This window comes from Chiloscyllium punctatum, chromosome 24 (assembly GCF_047496795.1).
Source record: "Chiloscyllium punctatum isolate Juve2018m chromosome 24, sChiPun1.3, whole genome shotgun sequence".
In the NCBI taxonomy this organism is placed as follows: Eukaryota; Metazoa; Chordata; class Chondrichthyes; order Orectolobiformes; family Hemiscylliidae; genus Chiloscyllium; species Chiloscyllium punctatum.
The window spans coordinates 16,435,610-16,454,276 of NC_092762.1; the positions used below are offsets into that span (position 1 = coordinate 16,435,610).

General features: G+C 45.5%; 1 long non-coding RNA gene across 9 annotated transcripts in view; it reads right to left on the reverse strand.

Annotated features, from left to right (window-relative positions):
* LOC140494449 (uncharacterized) overlaps positions 1-18,443 on the reverse strand; it is a 40,764-nt gene extending 22,321 nt beyond the window's left edge. For 7 of the 9 annotated variants that reach the window (XR_011963985.1, XR_011963986.1, XR_011963988.1 and 4 more), the window contains exons 1-2: positions 18,296-18,443; positions 18,078-18,184 (exon numbers count right to left, since the gene is read on the reverse strand). This is a non-coding gene — a long non-coding RNA (uncharacterized lncRNA). The other 2 variants (XR_011963989.1, XR_011963982.1) reach the window with 2 other exon arrangements.
* Positions 18,444-18,667: the final 224 nt, after the last annotated feature.

Genomic DNA, 18,667 nt, shown 5'->3' on the forward strand with positions numbered 1-18,667 from the left:
TCTATAAAATAAAATACACTTCTATAAGCACAGTTTCCTCTGCTCTAAATAAAAAAGTCCTCACTTGTCCAACCTCTCCCTGTAACTCAGACCCCTGAGACCTGGCATCATCCTTGCAAATTTCTTCTTCACCTTTCCAGTTGAATAACTGAAACCTACACTGCACTCATCAAATTTCTTGTGTTTCCCCACGGCACTGGAACCGATGTGACAACGCCAATGGATTACAATCAATGATCGATAACTCACTCCATTACAACAATCCCACTTTCATAGCTTTTTCCATGATGCAGGAACCTTTTGTCTTTCTGGTTTCATGGTTAATTGTCCTCATACAAAACCAATCCGTGTCTTACCTGTTCCAGGGAAATGTGCCATGATTGTTTAGACTTTCAAAAACCAATGAAATCTCTCTCCACAGTCCACACGCTAACATAGACTTTGCTGTCTCAGTACTTTTTTCCAGTCACACGGACATTTGAAATATTCGCCCACGGACAGAAGGCACACCTTTCCATCCAGATGAAAAGGTCAATGATATTCAGATCGGCACGGATCAAGTAACATGAAGATCAATTTGAATTTCTCAACTGCAAATCCCCCCTTTCAATACTCTATAACAGAGAAAACAGAAAGTGCTGGAGATCCTCAGCAGGTCTGGCAGCATCTGAAATGGTGACAGATGCAGGAAACATTGCAGCCTTGAAGAAGTGTTGAGATGATCACACCAGGCACGTGCGCTTGATGACCATTATGGATAAGATGGGGACAGGGATCCCTTTCTGGAAGGGCCTTGGTGAGACCACACCTGGAGTACTGTTTACACCTTTGTTCCCCTTTTCCAAGGAAGGCTCTCCTGGTTATTGAGAGAGTGTAAAGGAGGATCACCAGATGAGTCCTGGGATGGGAAGATAGTTAAGGACTGCAGATGCTGGAAGTCAGAGTCTGTACAATGTGGACCTGGGGAGGTGCAGCAGGTCAGGCAACATCAGAGGAGCAGGAAGGTTGGTGTTTTGGGTCAGGACGCTTTGTCAGTCTTGATAAATAGCCCTGACCCTAAACATCAACTTTCCAGCCCCATCGTATTCATGCTGGTCATCAAGCACCTATTTATTCTAGTCCCACATTCTGGCACTCAGCGTGTAACCGATATTGTCCTGCTTGGTGTGATCATCTGAACACTTCTTTAAGGCTGCAATGTTTCCTGCATCTGTCACCATTTCAGATGCTGACAGATTTGCTGAGGATCTCCAGCACTTTTTGTTTTTATTGCAGGTTTCCCCCATTTTGCTGAAGTACAGAGTCATAGATATGTAAACAGCTCCAGATTTTGTTGACTCACCTTCCTGGGATGTCAGGACTGATGGATGAAGAGGGACTCAATCTTCGTTTAATCCTCCTTTCCTTTGACTTTCTGAGCCGCTAACTACATTAGTGGGCGGCACGGTGGCACAGTGGTTAGCACTGCTGCCTCACAGCGCCAGAGACCCGTGTTCAATTCCCGCCTCAGGTGACTGACTGTGTGGAGTTTGCACGTTCTCCCTGTGTCTGCGTGGGTTTCCTCTGGGTGCTCCAGTTTCCTCCCACAGTCCAAAGATGTGCAGGTCAGGTGAATTGGCCATGCTAAATTGCCCATAGTGTTAGGTAAGGGGTAGATGTAGATGTAGGGGTATGGGTGGGTTACGCTTCGGCGGGGCGGTGTGGACTTGTTGGGCCGAAGGGCCTGTTTCCACACTGTAAGTAATCTAATCTAATCTAAAAGTCACTAATATTCTACCTCCCATTCCCTGTCCTGAATCTGACCCATATAATCCTACACTTTAGTTCCCATTCCCCTGCCAGACTAGTTACAAACTCACCAATAGAACTGGCAAAAGTCCCAACGGATTTGTCTCAGCTCTGCCCGGGGTAACCGGTCAGGCTGGTACAGGTCCGTCCCCGAAACGGTCCCAGTGCCTGATGAATCATAACCCTTCTCTGGTTACACCATTTCCCCAGCCACACAGCCAGCTGATCTACCTTCTCATTCCTGCTCTCATTAGCACATGGCACTGGGAGTAAGTCTGACATTATTACATTTCAGGAGCTACATTTTAATGTATCTCTGCTCTCCCTATGTCCAGCTTTCAGGCCCTCATCCCTCTGTTTAGCGATGTCGTTGGTATCTGTGTGTTGCACCACCACGGGCTGTTTGCCCTCCAGCTCCAGAATGTCCTGCAGCCACTCCATGATATCATGGATCTTGGCACCAGGGAGATTACATACCATCCTGGATTCATGTCTGTGGGCACAGAAGTGCCAGGCTGTACCCCTGATTATTGAATCCCCTGTCACTGTAGCCCTGCCACTCTCATTCCTCTTGTTCTGATCAGCAGAGCTCTCTGTGGTGTCATGAACCTGGCTGATGCTGATTTTCCGAGAAGCCACCCCACCCATTCCCGCCCTTACAGAATCCCAAGTGGTATACAGTATCTGTATGAGAAGGGGATAACAACGGGGGACTCCTGTACTCACTTCCTGAGCCTTTTACTAGATCTGATGGTCACCCATTCCCTTTCTGCCTGTGTAACCCTCACCTGCAGGGTGACTAACTCACTAAACGTACTGTCCATAACATTCTCAGTATTGCAGATGCTCCACAGTGAGTCCACTCACAGCTCCAGCTCTGAAAAGCAGTTTCCCAGTAACTGCAGATGGGAACCCTTCCTGCACAAATAGCCGTCAGGGACACTGGAAGCGGCCCTTATTTCCCACATTGTGCAAGAGGAGCACACCACGGGTCTGAGGGCTCCTGTCACAACGTCTCTCTACATTCATCTAGTTACTCCCATTAAGAGAATTTAAATGAGTGAGTAACCTTCCTTCACTTCAAACATGTCCATTATAATAACAAAAAAAAATCTTTACTTAAGCTGATATGTCATACTTTAAAAACTTAAATACTCCACAGGTATCACTGACAAATTAGCTGTTCCCATTGGGACTGAATTTCTGAAAGGCCTGAATTAAAACGGAGTTTCAGCTTCACCTTCTCCCTATCTCACCTCACTCTGTTTACACCCAACTCCAAAACACTCTCATTGAGCCAAGCAGCCCCCACAGTGCAGCCCTGTCATTTTCATTGTCTGCTCACACCTACACTGCCCTCAGCCTCCTGTACTGTTTCAATGCACCTCAATGGGAGCACAGGACCAGCATTGCATCTTTCAATTCAGCCCTTTGTAACCCCAGAGTCAAAATGGACTTCAGCAGTTTCTGAATGAACAGACAGTTGTCAGAATCTGGAACGTTCCACCTGAAATGGTGCTGGAATTTGAGTCCACGAGAAATTTGCAGAGAATTGGAAGTCGGGAGTTTACAGATTAACATTATAAAGTGGATGATTGAGACTAAATCTGACAGTTCCTGCAAGAAGACGAGGTGTAATTTGGATAAATCTGTGCTCTCTCTCAGGCCAATACCTCCTTCCACAGCTGCAGGGCCAAGAATTGAACACACCCCAAGCGTGATTCAACTATGAACTTGAACATCGTTCTGCTTTTGGCGTGACAAAAATATTGAAGATATTTTCCTACAGACAGAACAGACAAACCTTTCTCGTTCCACACTTAAATCCCAATGATATTCAGATCCTGAGGACTCCGCTGACTGTAGAAACTTGTTTTTTTGAGATCCCAGTCTCAATTATCCTCAATTAATATCCTATAAACTGAACTCAAAAAACAAAGCTCACAGTCAGTGCAAGATGAACAGTGAAGGTAAACACTTCTCTTGGTATGTGTTTGATGTGTAAATGCTCCTCTTCAAATCACCCCGCCCCCACCCAGGAAGAGGACACGTTCATGCTCCTTGCTGTACCTTGCCCCAAATAAAGATGGTGGCTATAACCCAGGACTTCTCACTACCTGAGGCCCAAGCCATCTTCCCCTTTGCTGCAAACGTGGGACCAAGAGTTTCTAATTCAGACTAACGACCTGCCCAGAGTGTAACTAAACCCTCCCAGTCTACACTGATACATTTCATCTGGTTTCTGCTGCCACTCTCCCCTTTCCGCCTCCTGCACACACCATGGGTTTCCGCGGGTCCAGTGATCCTTCCTCAGAACCGATGACAGTTGGGAAAATTAGAATCCCTTCAGGAAACAGGCCCTTTGGCCCAACAATTCCACACCCACCCTCCGAAGTTTATCCCACCCAGACCCATTCTCCTATTCTATTACTCTCCATTTCCCCCGAACTAATGCACATCCCTGAACCCTACGGGAACCTTAGCTGGGCCAATTCACCGAACCTATAGATCTTTGGGCTACAGGAGATAGGGGTTAAAGAGTAAATAATAGGTGGGGACAGAGCCCAAAGAGACACAGGAACATTTGGAAAGTTAAAGGAGTGGGAAGGTGGAAATCTGTTAATGGAGGAGACAGGAACCTTCTCGCATCTCAGTGACGGTGGTGGAAATGGTGTCTGATGATCTACATTGTGCCTGCAAAAAAGACCCTGAGCTTCCAGTTGCCTGCTCTTTAACACACAAGACTGTTCCCTGTCCAATATCTGTCTCATGCTTACTGCAGTGTTCCAGTGAAGTTTGATGCAAGCTGGAATAACACTTCAGAACATACCAAATGGCTTCCTATTTCAAGGACTGCAATTTCCCCTCACATGTGGTCAACAATGCCCTCCAGTGTATCTCCTCCACTTCCCACACCACTGCCTTTGAACCCCACCCCTCCAAATGCAACAAAGATGGAATCCCACCATCCTCACCTTCCACCCAGATACAATCCATCATCCTCTGCTCTTTCCACCATCAGATCCAACCACCTGAGATATATTTCCCTCCCCACCCCTTTCAGCATTCCACAGAGATCATACCTTCTGTGACTTCCACGTTCGATCCACGGTCCCCACCAACCCACCCTCCACTCCAAGCACCTTCGCTTGCCACTGCAAGAGGTGGAAAACCTGTGCCCACACCTTCCCCTCACCTCCATCCAAGGCACCACTGGATCCTCCCACATCCAGCATAGATTTCCCTGCCCACCCAAACACCTCACCTAGTGTGTCCCTTGCTCTCGGGAAGCCAAATTGTGGAATATTTCATGGAATATTTCTGGGACACATGCACCAATCTACCCCACCGCCCTGTGGCCGACCATTCCGCCTACCCCCCACCCCCTCTGCCACCACGCTGCCAAGGACATGCAAGTCCTCAAGTCCTCCATCCCCAAATCCGAGCCACCCAACACCTGGAGGAAGAACACCTCATCTTCCACTTTGGGAACTTTCAACCACACGGCATCAAGGTTTCCTCATCTCCCCCTCCCCCAACTTATCTCAGATACAACCCTTCAACTCGGCACTGGCCTCTTGAACATTCCCACCTGCCCATCTTCCTTCTCAATTATTTATTCCACCCTCTCACCACTACCCTCCATCTACAACCACCTACTGCCTCCCGAGCTCCCTTCCCCCAAACCCAAACACCCCTCCCTATTTATCTCTCAGCCGTATTCCACCACCCACATTTCTGATGAAGTGCTGACATGCCCAATACATTAATTCTCCTGCTCCTTGGATGCTGCCTGACCTGCTGTGCTTTTCCAGAGCCACACTTTAACACAAACCGGAAGAACAACACCTCATCTCCCACTCGGGGACCCTGCAACCCTTTGGCTTCAACATCAAATTCAATAATTTTAGGTCCTGAACTCTCCCACGTCCTAGTGTCTTTGCCCCCGACACCACATACCAGGCCTTGTTATTACGTAGCCTACCATTACACATTACCTATGGTGAGCCACTAACAGTCCCCATAAACAGCTATTCACCCTCCCCCCGTCAGATCGTTATTCACTCCTTTGTCCAACTGCTCCTATCTCTCTCTTTGGACTCTATCCCCACATATCATTTGCTCCTTAACCCCTACCTTCTGCATAAAAACAGATTTTTTTTTCTCAGTAACATCAGTTCCTGAGGAAGCGTCACTGGATCGAAAATGTGAACTGATTTCTTTTCACAAATGCTGCCAGATCTGCTGAGCTTTTCCAGTACCTTCTGGTTGTTGTGTGTGATTTACAGCATCCGAAGTTCTTTTGGTTCTAATTTACCCGGAGTATCTAATTCAGGTCCAGCAGACTGAAACAGTGTTTATCAACCTTCCCAGTCCACACTAACTCCATCGCTCTCCCAGTATCTGCTGCCTCTCCCACTCCTTCACATTCAGTCCCCCCCTCACAGTGACACTGCACCTGCAAAACTGATGGTCATGTGTTGGCCTGCCGGACCCACCCCTCATTCACTCCCATTGGCTGGAGGATCACGCCAACTCTCCTATTGGTCTGAAGCTGTGTCAATCAGCCAGGCCCCATTGTGACCTGAGTGGTGGGATCCTCCCAGGTGCATCAGAGGCTGAGGGGTGACCTCATGGAGGTTTATAAAACCATGAGGGGCCTGGGTAGGATAAATAGACAAGGTCATTTCCCTGGGGTCGGGGAGTACAGAATGAGAGGGCATAGGTTGAAGATGAGAGGGGAAGAATTTAAAATGGATCTGAGGGGCAATTTTTTCCCCCACTGAGGTTGGTGCGTGTATGGAATCTTCTGTCGGGAAGTGGAGGATGTTGGTACAATTAAACCATTTGGCATCTGGATGGGTATATGTATAGGAAGGGTGTAGAGTGATATGTGCCAAGTGTTGGCAAATGGGTCTAGATTAGGTTGGGATATCTGGTCAGCATGGACCAGTTTAACCAAAGGGTTTATTTTCATGCTGTACATCTCTACGGCTCTGCCCTGTGATGAGCTTCATCATTCAGTAACATCAGGGTCAGTATGACAGAGCACAGGGGCTGGAGGCTATTCAGCCCATTGGGGCTGTACTCTCTCCCTCTGGAGATGGTGCCAGTCAGTCCCAACTCACCTCCCATTTGGACATAGCCCTCCAAATCCTTCCTTAAAAATGTTAAATTTCAAATTTGTTTTGACAATAACTACTGAATCTGCATCCAGTTGTCGGTCAAACTGTTGCAGATGCTAAGAACTTAGTGATTAAAATAATCTTCACATTTTTTCTTTGCATTATTTGCCAGTTACCTGAAAATAGTTACTAAAAATTGTGACGTTAAAAATTTCTCACTCTGTCTCTCTGTAAATGAAATACCCTGGAAACAAATCAACTCCTGGTTGAAATCACTGCTTAACCTTCTCAGCTCCAAGGAGAATTGTCTGACCTTCTGCTAACTCTCCATAAAAGAGAAACCTATCTTAATTTCAATTTATTAGTGCCATAGAGATGTACAGCACAGAAACAGACCCTTCAGTCCAACTTGTCCATGCCGACTAGATATCCTAAATTAATCTCGTCCCATAATCCAGCACTTGGCCCATAGCCTTCGAAACCTTTCCCAATCACATATCCAATGAGATGCCTTTTCAATGTTGTAATTGTACCAGCGTCCACACTTTCTCTGGCAGCTCATTCCATACACATACTACGTTCAGCTTGAAACTTTGCCCCTAATATCCCTTTTCAATCTTTTCCCTAATGCCTGTGCTTTCTAGTTTTGGACTCACCTAAACAGGAATAAGACCCGGGCTGTTTACCCTCTCCATGTCCCTCACGATTTTATCAACCTCTATGGTCACCTCTCAGCATCCGATTCTCCAGTGAAAACAGCCTCAGTCTATTCAGCCTCTCCCTATAGCTCAATCCCTCAACCCTGGCAACATCTTTGCATCTTTTCTGAATCCTTTCAAGTTTAACAATATCATTTCGATAGCAGGGAGAGAAGGACTGAAAGCAGAATTCCAGAAGTGGCTGAATGAATGTCCTGTACAGCCGCAAAAGGATGTCACAACTCCTGTACTCAATGCACTGACCAATAAAGGCAAGTACACCAAACACTTTCTTCACTACCCTGCCTATCTATGGTTCCACTTTCAAGGAATTATGAACCTGCAGTCCAAGATCTCTTTGTTCAGCAACACTCCCCAGGACCTTCCCATTAAGTGTATAAGTCCCGCCCTGATTTGCTTTTCCAAAATGCAGAACCTCACATTTATCCAAATTAAACTTCATCTGCCACTCCTCAGCCCATTTAATCGGAGTCTCATTGTACTTTGAGGTACATCATTTTGTGATCCATTGCACCTCCAATGTTGGTGTCTATTGTAAACCTACTAACCATAGCTCCGATATTCACATAGAAATCATTTATATAAATGGCAAAAAGCAGTGTACCCAGTACCCAACCTGACAGCATATTGCTCATCACAGGCTTCCAGTCCAAAAAGCACCCTCCACTATGACACTGACTGTTCAGCAAGGTTAGAGCTCATGGGATACAGGGAGATCTAACCATTTGGATACAGAACTGGCTCAAAGGCAGAAGACAGAGGGTGGTGATGGAGGGTCGCTTTCCAGACTGGAGGCCTGTGACTAGTGGAGTGTTACAAGAATCACCTTTCGTCATTTATATCAATGACTTAGATGTGAACATAGGAGGTAAAGTTAGTGAGTTGACACCAAAACTGGAGGTGTAGTGGACAGTGAAAAAGATTACCTCAGAGTACAATGGGATCTCGGTCAGATGGGTGAATGGCTGAGGAGTGGCATTTTGGGAAAACAAATCTTAGCAGGACTTATACACTTAATGGTAAGGTCCTGAGGAACGTTACTGAACAAAGACAACTTGGAGTACAGGTAGATAGGATAGTGAAGGCGGCATTTGGTATGCTTGCCTTTATCGGACAAAGTATTGAGTACAGGAGTCGTGAGGTCATGTTGTGGCTGTACAGGATATTGGTTAGGCCACTTTTGGAACGTTGCATACAAATATGGACTCCCTGCTATTGGAAGGATGTTGTGAAACTTGAAAGGGTTCAGAAAAGATTTACAAGAACGTTGCCAGGGTTGGAGGATTTGAGCTAGGCTGGGGGTTGAATAGAAGTTGAATAGATTGGGGCTGTTTTCCCTGCAGCGTCGGAGTCTGAGAGGTGATCTTATCGATGTGTATAGAAACATGAGGTGCATGGATAGGATAAATAGACAAAGTCTTTTCCCTGGCGTGGGGGATCCCAGCACAAGAGGGCATAGGTTTATGGGATGAGGGGAAAGACTTTAAAGAGACTTGAGAGGCAACATTTTCACACAGAGGGTGGTACGTGTATGGAATGAGCTGCCAGAGGAAGTGGTAGAGTCCATTACGATTGCAACATTTAAAAGACATCTTCATGTGTATATGAATAGGAAGGATATGGGCCGGGTGCGGACAGGTGGGACTAGATTGCATTGGGATATCTGATCAGCATGTACTGGTTGGACCGACAGGTCTCTGTTTCTGTGCTGTCCATCTATGATTGTTTGACCTTCCAGCAAATTCCATATCCAAACAGCTAGTTCTGCCAGTATTCTATGGTATTGAACCTGCTAACCAGTGTGTTATGTGAAACCTTGTGTCTTTCTCAAGTCCAAGTTAATGATTTCAATGCACAAAGCTATGTTGACTCTCCCTAATAATTTCTTGCTTTTCCAATGACATGTAAATCCTGTCCCAGAGAATCCCTTCCAACAACTTCTCTACCACTGACTTCAGGCTCACCGGTCTATAGTTCCCTGACTTTTCCTTACCACCTTTCTCAAATAATGGCACCCATCTTCCAGCACCTCACCTGTGGCGATCGATGATACAAATATCGCAGCGAGAGGTTCAGCAAAAGCTTCCCTCATTACCCACAAAGTTCTGGGATACACCTGATCAGATTCCAGGGATTTATCCACCTTTATGTGTTTTAAGACATCCAGTACCTCCTCCTCTGTAATATGTACACTTGCCAAGTTATCACTATTTATTTCTCCAACATCTCTAACTTCCATATCCCCTTTCAGTACAAACTGACATGAAATACTTATAGAGTCTCTCCCACCTCCTGCTGTTCCATAGACAGTCTTGTTGATCTTTGAGGGTCGCTATTCTCTGCCTAGTTATTCTTTTGTCTTTAGTGTATTTGTAGAATCTCTTTGGATTCTCCTTAAACCTATTTCCCAAAGCTATCTCATGTCCCCTTTTTTGCCTCCTGGATTCCCGCGAGTATACTCCTACTGCCCTTATAGTCCCCTAGGGACTCACTCAAACCCAGTGGTCTGTACCGGTCATATCTTCCCTTCATTTTCTTGACCAGAGCCCCAATTTCTCAGGTCATGCAGCATTCTCGACGCCTCCCAGCCTTGGCCTTAACAGGAATATACTGTCTGTGTATTTTTATTGTTGCAGGCCTATGGAGGCACCGGCAGATGAGGACAGAGAAACAATCATTATCAGTAAAGAGGTCGGGTTGGGAAAGCGAACAACTCATCCTTATCTCTATAATTCCTCTCTAGCCTCAGAACTATCACGATCTCTGGGATCAAAAACATCTCAATCTCTGCAACATCCTCCAATCTCTGAACTCCTCCAGTCTCAACACACTCTCTATCTTTAATCTTGTCCACCCTCACAAATCTCTGTGATGTGCCTTTCTTTAATTCCAGCCTTCAGGATAACCCATTTTTATTTCAGATTCCTGCACCCAGAGCTCCACAATGTCCCGCTTAACCTCTGTCACATTTTCCTCCAAAAAACATTAATTAATCACGTATCATCTATTCTCATATCACCTTCTCTGACCTGGTTTCTATTGTGGCTTGTCATATTCCTTTATTACGCGTCTGTGGTCTACATGACAGAAAACGGTTTTGTGGTCCATTGGGTTTATGCTGTAAAGAAATCTCCCAGCTAACTATTTTAATCCCATTTTCCAGCACAGAGCCTATAGACCTGCCAGTCCTGGCCTTGCAAGTGTGTTCCTAAATAGATTTTAATTGCCTTCAGGATTTCTGTCTCTCACTCTCTTCCATACAGTGAGGTTTAGTACAACTGTTGCTCTATTCTATGACCCACAGGGTTCACAGCAGCTGGGTCTGTGCGAACCACAGATCGCCCACACATTGTGAAGGATGGCAGGGTCCCTGAGGGGGGGCACAGGAGATTTACCAGGATGGTTCAAGGAATGGGGGATTTTAGTTGCAGAATTTGTGGGGCTTTTTTAACATTAATTGTTCACGTGACATGTGTTGCTAATACACATCAAGAATAACCATCCGTAATTAATGGACTCTCCTTTTCAACCTCTCCCCTTGCATGTGCTGTGGTAATATTCAGGTTAACCACTACCAGACATCTCTCTCTAATGAGAGAGCAGTCCTATGGTCGGGTAGGACAATGCTGACTTGATCTTTTACACAGTGATGCCACTGTGCCTCGAGGGTGGGGAAAGGGAATGCTGAAGGTGGTGGATGGGAAACCACTCCGGTACAGTACTTTATCCTGGAGGATGTTCACTTTCTTTAATATTGTTGGGGGGGGGGGGGTGTGCACTGATGCAGGCAAGTGGAGAATGTTCCAACACAACCCTGATATGTACCTTATAGAGAGCAAACAGACATTGGGGAATCAGGGGTTTGGAAAAACTGAGATTGTTCTCCTTGTAGCAAAGGAAATTTGGGGAGCTGTGACAAAGTGGTTTACAAAAGTTACACATTATAATAATAAACCTTATACCCATCAGCTCATTATACAAGGATTACAGGACACATGTTGAAGATTTGGGAAGATCTATTGAGAGGATGGTTTGATTCAAAGGAGAACTTTTATTCAGCAAATGGTATTGATCTGGAACACAATACTCTCACACAATACAAATATCCAGGGCCTGATGTATTGAGTAATTCTGCCAGAGTTTGGCGGTAGAGTGACGGAGATTATCATCTGAATATCTGCCTGTAATACAAGTTTATAAAATCCGTCACTGTCAGTTCAAGTTTGAAACTCATACAATCCCCTCCTCCTGGCCCAGGAGGACTGTACACATTACCCCTGGTGGAGGTTAGCAGGCACTTCAAGGGCAAATCTATGTGGGTTTCTATGAGTTTCCACCTTGGGACTTCATGTGACTGAACATGAGACAGAATATCCCAAGATTCAGTGAGATGTGGAGAGCAGGATTTGCTTCCTTTTCTTTCCTTCCGTGCTGCCGCTGTGCTTAATCAATAAGACATGGGGTGTGAAAGGCTCATGCACCTTGATGGGCAAGATGTCTCCATTCTGACCAATGGGCAGCAAGCTTCTCCCAGTCATGAAACAGAGTATCCCTGAAAGATAGCAACTGCGCATGCTTCCCACTGCCCAGTGATCACACTGCATGTTTCGAATAATGAGGGGGGAAATCTCCTAGAAAAGGCATAACAGGAAAGTTCCAAAAGGTTATAAACAGCTTACAGAGAGATATTCACAGGAAACGTGGGTAACAAGTTGGCAAATAGAGTATAACTTGGGATAAACTGTAGAAAGCTGCACCACAAAGGGACTGGGGGAAAATGAGCAGGAAACACAGAAAGCTAGCACACAGTTACAACATGGAATCAGGAAAGGGAATGGAATGCTGTCCCTTATTTCAAAGAGTTTGCAATATAAGAGTTTGGTGCATATACCTTAGGGCAACTAAACAAATGGCGAGTGAGACCACATCTGGAGTAACGTGAACAGACTTGGTCGCTTTAGTTAATGAAATAGAGCAGTTTATTGGAGGCATTTCAGAGAAGATCCATTGGGATTATCCCTGTTTTGAAGGGATTATCCTGTAAGCAAAGGCTGAATAAGTTGGGAATATACTCACTGGACTTTGGAAGAATGAGAGATGATCTCTTTGAAACATACAGGATGCTGTCGAGGTTTCACAGGGTAAATATGGAGAGGATGTGTCCCGTTATGGGTGAGTCTTGAACCAGATTCTGGGTCAGTCGCGGAATCAAGGGTACTGTTTCAGATTTGTTAAGTTAAAGGCAACACCGACACAGGTTAGGGTTTCAGTAGCAATGGAGCTGGGGTAAGAAGGAGACAAGCAGCATTTTAGAGATTGGAATTCCTGGTGTTTGTGATTGTGTAGATGTCTGATCAGAAGGTCACCTTGGGGTCAGATATGAAAGCAATATTGTGAATAATGGAGACACTTCCCAGTGAGAGGGAGGGGCACAGCAGTAAGGGAAATGAATTTGGAATAGCAACTGAAGGCAATGGGTTTAACATTTGCGGTGTTTCATTGGAGTGAATTGCAGCTCATCGAAGCGTGGTAAGCAGTTTGATAACTGAGTAATAGTGGAGAAATGGAGAGGGATGATGGGAAGGGAGAGCTGGACATTTTCAGTGTACATGTGAAACCTAACACAGTGCTTTTGGGCGATGTTACCTCCTGGCAGTATGTAGGTGAGAAACAGGACGGACTAAGGAAAGATCCTGGAGAGACACCAAATACAATGAATTCAGAAAGGGAGAGTGGAGATGGAGCAGGATTTTCCATCTCCTAATGGAAATATTAGGTTTTTAGCAGAATGGGAGAGAAGGACATAACCAGAAAAGACAGACAGACAGATCATGGAACAATATCTGAATTGCAAGGCCGGGGGGTGGGGGGGGGGGGGGGTGGGGGGGGGGAGGTGCGGGCGAAAATGACGGTGACAAGCAGGAGGATGAGACAGAGATTTGGAATGTCCATTATTTAGCTACACTAGGGTAAATGGTCAAGATGACCTCTAATAAGGCTTGACAAGAGACTCTAGGAAATGCAAGTTTAGGACTAACATGAGGAGCATCCTTGTGAGGCAGAATGGCTCGGTGGGCTAGTGGAGAGGGAGGGAAGAAACCGAGGCAGCTGGTCGGATTGTCTCAATGTTATTGACAGAGAAACTCCATGTGCTCCTCACTCTTGTTGTTGGAGGGGAGGATGGAGGAGGCAGGATAATGGACAGTGTTTTTATTTCCAAAACAATAAACAAAACCTGTGATAGTGATTCTAAAAATAAGTGAACAAACCTGTCGTATTTATCAAGAATATTAAAATATACAACTGAAGTTCAGGTTTGAATCCCAAATTGGTAGAGGGTGGCTCTGAAGTCAAGAAAAAATTAACTGGAATGAAGAATCTACTGTTTGCCATGGAACCATTGGGAATGTTTTTCTGCCATTGACAATGTCCTTGAGGGAAAGAAACCCGACAGTGGCCCATCAAGTCACTATTGTATTAATCACTGCACAGTCTCAACAAAGGAATGAAACTGGATGGACCACATTACATCGACCAATGCACTGGAAAATACAACACAATCAGCCCTCTTGACCCTGCACTGTGGGCCAACAACAGCAGCAGAACTGTACTCCAGCCCAATCTGAAATCTCATGGCCTGATATCCCCCACTCAACTGTTAACATCAAGCCAGGGGAATCAACCCTGGTTCAATGGTGAATGCAGGAGAGCATGTAAGGAACAGTACAAGGCATACCTAAAAATGAGGTGCCAACCTGGTGCAGCTACCAAACCTGCATGCCAAACACCACAAGCAAGTATGTAGATTGTCCAACCAGAGGGGAGGCCATATTGGATTTGGTACTCGGTAACGAACCGGGACAAGTGGTGGGCTTGTTGGTGGGTGAACATTTTGGTGATGGCGACCACAATTCTGTGACTTTCACCTTGGTTATGGAGAGAGATAGGTGCGCACAACAAGGTAGATTTTACAATTGGGGGAAGGGAAATTACGATGCTGTAAGACAGGATTTGAGGAGCATACGTTGGGAGCATAGGCTGTTAGGGAAGGATGTGGTGGAAATGTGGGACTTTTTCAAGGAGCAGATACGACGTGTCCTTGATATGTATTTACCGATCAGGCAGGGAAGAAATGGTCGTGTGAGGGAGCCTTGGTTGACGAGGGAGGTTGAATGTCTAGTAAAGAGGAAGAAGGAGGCTTACATAAGGTTGAGGAAACAAGGTTTAGACAGAGCAGTGGAGGGATACAGGATAGCCAGAAGGGACCTGAAGAAAGGGATTGGGAGAGCTAAGAGAGGGCATGAAAAATCCCTGGCGGATAGGATCAAGGATAACCCCAAGGCATTCTATGCATATGTGAGAAACCTGAGAATGACGAGAACGAGGGTAGGTCCGATCAAGGACAGTGGTGGGAGACTGTGTATAGAGTCGGAAGAGATAGGAGAGGTCTTGAACAAGTACTTCTCTTCAGTATTTACGAACGAGAGGGACCGTATTGTTGAAGAGGAGAGGGTGAAACGGACTGATAAGCTAGAAGAGATACCTGTTAGGAAGGAAGATGTGTTGGACATTTTGAACAACTTGAGGATAGACAAGTCCCCCGGGCCTGACGGGATATATCCTAGGATTATGTGGGAAGCAAGAGAGGAAATTGCAGTACCGTTGGCAATGATCTTCTCGTCTTCACTGGCAACTGGGGTGGTACCAGGGGACTGGAGAGTAGCGAATGTTGTGCCCCTGTTCAAAAAAGGGAATAGGGATAACCCCGGGAATTACAGGCCAGTTAGTCTTACTTCTGTGGCAGGCAAAGTAATGGAAAGGGTACTGAGGGATAGGATTTACGAGTATCTGGAAAGACACTGCTTGATTAGGGACAGCCAGCACGGATTTGTGAAGGGTAGGTCTTGCCTTACAAGTCTTATTGAATTCTTCGAGGAGGTGACCAAGCATGTGGATGAGGGTAGAGCAGTGGATGTAGTGTACATGGATTTTAGTAAGGCATTTGATAAGGTTCCCCATGGTAGGCTTATGCGGAAAGTCAGGAGGCATGGGATAGAGGGAAATTTGGCCAATTGGATAGAAAACTGGCTAACCGGTAGAAGTCAGAGAGTGGTGGTAGATGGTAAATATTCAGCATGGAGCCCAGTTACAAGTGGAGTTCCGCAGGGATCAGTTCTGGGTCCTCTGCTGTTTGTAATTTTTATTAATGACTTAGTGGAGGGAATCGAAGGGTGGGTCAGTAAATTTGCAGATGATACAAAGATAGGTGGAGTTGTGGACAGTGAGGAGGGCTGTTGTCGGCTGCAGAGGGACTTAGATAGGATGCAGAGCTGGGCTGAGGAGTGGCAGATGGAGTTCAACCCTGCCAAGTGTGAGGTTGTCCATTTTGGAAGAACAAATAAGAATGCGGAATACAGGGTTAATGGTAGGGTTCTTGGTCAGGTGGAGGAACAGAGGGATCTTGGGGTCTATGTACATAGATCTTTGAAGGTTGCCACTCAGGTGGATAGAGTTTGTAAGAAGGCCTATGGAGTATTATCGTTCATTAGCAGAGGGATTGAATTCAAGAGTCGTGAGGTGATGTTGCAGCTGTACAGGACTTTGGTTAGGCCACATTTGGAGTACTGTGTGCAGTTCTGGTCGCCTCACTTTAGGAAAGATGTGGAAGCTTTGGAGAGGGTGCAGAGAAGATTTACCAGGATGTTGCCTGGAATGGAAAGTAGGTCGTACGAGGATAGGTTGAGAGTTCTCGGCCTTTTCTCGTTGGAACGGCGAAGGATTAGGGGTGACTTGATCGAGGTTTATAAGATGATCAGAGGAATAGATAGAGTAGACAGTCAGAAACTTTTTCCCCGGGTACAACAGAGTGTTACAAGGGGACATAAATTTAAGGTGAAGGGTGGAAGGTATAGGGGAGATGTCAGGGGTGGGTTCTTTACCCAGAGAGTGGTGGGGGCATGGAATGCGCTGCCCGAGGGAGTGGTAGAGTCAGATTCATTGGCGACCTTTAAGCGGCATTTGGATAGGTACATGGATGGGTGCTTAATCTAGGATAGAAGTTCGGCACAACATCGTGGGCCGAAGGGCCTGTTCTGTGCTGTATTGTTCTATGTTCTATGTTCTAAATAGAACGAAGTGATCCCATAACCAACAGATTAGATCTGATTTCTGCAGTTCTGCCACACCTAGTCAAGAATAGTGATGGACAATTAAACAACTCACTGGAGGAAACATCACAGATATCCCCACCCTTACCGATGGAGGGGTCTCAAACATTCATGCAACAGATAAGAGGACAGCATTAGCAGCGATTTTCAGCCAGCAGTGCCAAGTGGATGAGCCTTCTCCATTGGTCCCTGACATCACAGATATGAATCGACTTGGTTGAAAACTCATTTCAAATCAGATCAAGAAATGGATAAGCAGTGTAAAGGCTAGGGGCCCTGCCAATATTCTGGCAATAATACTGTTGGCTGTGCTCCAGAACCTGCTGCCCACCAAGGCAAGTACTGCTCCAGCACTGGCACCTACCGACTTTGTGGAACATTGCTCAGGGATGTTCCAACACAAAAAAACAGGGCAGATCCAACTAAGCCAATTGCCCTCCGTCAGTCCACACTCGCTCAGCAGTGAAGTGATGGAAGGTGTCATCAACAGTGCTGTCAAGCAACTGCTCAGCAATAACCTGCTCAGCAATGCCCATTTTGGGTTCTGCCAGGGCCACTCAGTTCCTGAGCTTGTTACAGACTTGATTCACAAACGGACAAACAGCTGAATGAGGTGAGGATGACAGGTCAGACCCCCTCCAAGTCCACTATTTCGACTTCAGTTATATCACCTGACCTCACCACAGTCTAAGCTCATTTGCTGAAACTCTCATTCATTCCTTTTGTTGACTCTAGATTTCATTATCTAAACCCACTCCTGGCCAGCATCCCACATTCACCCTCCCGATAATCTCTAGAATATTGAAAACTCTACTGCCGAAGTGCTCACTTGTACCAAAACTTGCTGATCAATCAAAAGACTCCCATTTGTAAGCAACAACAATTTACTTTCGCACCTTTGAATTAATTCCTGGCTGTAATCATTCCTATCTCCCTGCACCACACACCCTTTCATATCTCAATAACTCATGTTAGTTCAGACTCTCAATGATGTGTTTATTTTTGAGTTCACCTGGGTGACTGTTTCTATAGACTCCAAGGGAACATGGTCTGGAATCCCCACGCTAACCCTCTAAGATCTACTTTCTTCCTTTAAGGCATTCTTGAAAAACTGCTTATTTGGCAATGGTTGTGGTCACTGGACATAATATTCTCCATCTGTAGCCTAATGTCAAAAGTTCTCAATAATATTTTTGTGAAATTAAAACCATGATGATTTGTACAGATATCTTCTACTCTTCAATATCGCTGAGTGAATAATCTGTAATGTCTCTTACCCAACCACGTTGTGGGAGCACCTTCACCACACAAACTGCAGCAGTACAAGGAAGTCAAACATCACCCTCTCCACAGGCAACAAGGCTTTGGCATTGATCACTGGTTTCTGTGGAAGGAGAAATACACAGTTGATGTTTCAGGGAGTGCAATATGAATTACAGGGAATTAAAATGGTGCAGAATTTGACTGTCAGAAAATTGAAGGAAAATGCACTCACTTATTGGAAAAAAGAATTCTTGACCGTCAAAGATATTGTGGAAAAGATAAACTGATAATGGAACATCATACGGTCAGGAGCCGGGCAGCAGTGGACAATTCATTTGCATTCATGAAGAAGGGCTTATGCCGAATCGTTGATACTCCTGCTCCTCGGATGCTGCCTGCGCTGCTGTGTTTTTCGAGCTCTACATTTTTCAATTCATTTACAAAGCAGCTGTGAAAGTAATAGTAAAATACCATACAGAGCAAAAATATACCCATGAGAGACTGAGGAAGCTAGATAATGAACAAGTGGACATCAGAGAACCCAGAGGTGAACCAGAGCAGAGTTCACTTTTATGATCCCACAGTCAAAGATGTCTAACACAGA